At 45.0% G+C, this 2,353-nt stretch overlaps 1 non-coding gene across 1 annotated transcript; it reads left to right on the forward strand.

Annotated features, from left to right (window-relative positions):
- The first annotated feature begins 2,052 nt into the window (after nucleotides 1–2,052).
- On the forward strand, nucleotides 2,053–2,124 carry TRNAW-CCA (transfer RNA tryptophan (anticodon CCA)). Its single transcript has one exon. It is a non-coding gene; the product is annotated as a tRNA-Trp (tRNA).
- The last annotated feature ends 229 nt before the right edge of the window (nucleotides 2,125–2,353 follow it).

Here is a 2,353-nt window from a genome sequence, read left to right on the forward strand (position 1 = left end):
AGGAGAGTATCCTTGGCTGTGAATAATAGGATATGGAGCCAGTGACACACAGCACGTGAGAGAAGGTACTGGAGACAGTCCAGGCTACTGGAGTCACCTGCCTGCCTGCCCCCCACCCCTTACTTCTGCCCTTGCCCTGAGAGTCTCTTCTCAACACAAGAGTCAGATTGAACCATGCCCTGCTCAAAACCCGCAGGTGACCTCCATCTGAGAGCAAGTTAGTCATTACAGTGACTGGTCTGGACCCTCACTGACCGATTTCCTCTCTTATTTCCTTCTTCCCTCTTCCCCACAGACCACTCAGTCACAAGGTTCTCTTCCTTTTGGCTTGAGCCTCAGGCTGCTCTTGTTGAGGTTTCTTACGAGGTGTTCTTTGCCTAGGATGTTCGGTCCCAACATATGTGTCCTCTGTCCCTCACTTCCTTCAGGACTTGATACAAACGTCATCTCAGGAAGGCCTATCCTGAGCACCCAACTCCTCAGTGAACCCTCATCTGTCCCTCACACTCTTCCCCACTTCTGCTCCCCTTACCCTCTACTAGTTTTCCCACAGCACTTATATCTTACACACTGTACAGTCTATTTACTTATTACCTTAACCAGTTACTGCCTGTCTTCTGCATCAGAATGCAAGCACTGTGAAGGCAGGGATTTTCTCAGCTCCATTCACTGATGTATCCCCATTACCTAGCACAGTATAGGGCACAACGAACATATGTTGAGTAACTGAATGAAAGTAATCTTTGGTGATAATATCGTCTACATGAAGGAAAAGCTTTCACTGTGACAAAAAAATTTTGAAGAAAAATAATTTTTTTTTAAAAGTTTATGTTCTGGAAATAGTCACATATACAGAAATATATAATAGTACAATGAAGGTCTGTCTAGTCAAAGCTATGGTTTTTCCAGTGGTCATGTATGGATGTGAGAGTTGGACCATAAAGAAGGCTGAGTACCGAAGAATTGATGCTTTTGAACTGTGGTGTTGGAGAAGACTCTTGAGAGTCCCTTGGAATGCAAGGAGATCCAACCAGTCCATCCTAAAGGAAATCAGTCCTGAATATTCATTAGAAGGACTGGATGCTGAAGCTGAAACTCCTATACTTTGGCCACCTGATGTGAAGAACTGATTCACTGGAAAAGATCCTGATGCTGGGAAAGACTGAAGGTGGGAAGAGAAGGGGACAACAGAGGATGAGATGGTTGGATGGTTGGATGGCATCACCGACTCAATGGACATGAGTTTGGTAAGCTCTGGAGTTGGTGATGGACAGGGAAGCCTGGCGTGCTACATTCCATGGGGCTGCAAAGAGTCAGACACGACTGAGTGATTGAACTGAACTGAACTGACAGTGAAGGCCATGTACCCAACACCCAGCTTCAACAATTATCAACACATGGCCACTCTTGTTTTAGTTATACCTTTATCCATTTCCCCAGTGGATTATTTTGAAGCTAGTCTCAGGAACTGTATCATTTATTTATAAACATATCAGTATCATCTCTAAAATATAATACAAGGGTTATTATCACCCCTAACAAATCCAGACAACACCTTCATCACCAGAGGCCCAGGAAACCACTGATCTAATATCTGTCACTCTGGCTGAACTTCAACTATTCTAGAAATTCACGTAAATAGAATTGGACTCTATGTACTCTCTTGTAACTGGCTTCTTTGCTAAACATACTGTTTTTGCAATTCACCCACGATTTATACCATACTTCAAAGTAGAACTGGAACAGCAATTGTCACCCAGGTGGTACTAGCAGTAAAGAACTCGCCTGCCAATGCAGGAGACATAAGATACAAGGGTTTCATCACTGGATCAGGAAGATTCCCTGGAGGAGGGCATGGCAACCCACTCCAGTATTCTTGCCTGGACAATCCCATGGACAGAGGAGCATGGTGAGCCACAGTCCATGGGGTAGCAAAAGAGTCAGGCATGACTAAAGAGACTGAGCATGCATGCAAGATGCAGTGAATATTAAGTGACTTACACCCTGATTAAGTCAGATACTGAATTTAGCAGCTTCTAAACTTTATGGGCTTCCCTGGTGGCTCAGAGGTTAAAGCATCTGCCTCCAATGCAGGAAACCCAGGTTCAATCCCTGGGTTGGGAAGATCCCCTGGAGAAGGAAATGGCAACCCACTCCAGTATTCTTGCCTGAAGAATCCCATGGATGGAGGAGCTTGGTAGGCTACAGTCAACGGGGTCACAAAGAGTTGGACATGACTGAGTGACTTCACTTTCACTTTCAAACTTCCAACCACAAAAACACAGGGTTAAATCCTCATTGTCCAAAGTGTGTTCTGTTGGGGACCAGCAGCACTGGCATCCTCTGGGAACCT

This window comes from Bos mutus, chromosome X (assembly GCF_027580195.1).
Source record: "Bos mutus isolate GX-2022 chromosome X, NWIPB_WYAK_1.1, whole genome shotgun sequence".
In the NCBI taxonomy this organism is placed as follows: Eukaryota; Metazoa; Chordata; class Mammalia; order Artiodactyla; family Bovidae; genus Bos; species Bos mutus.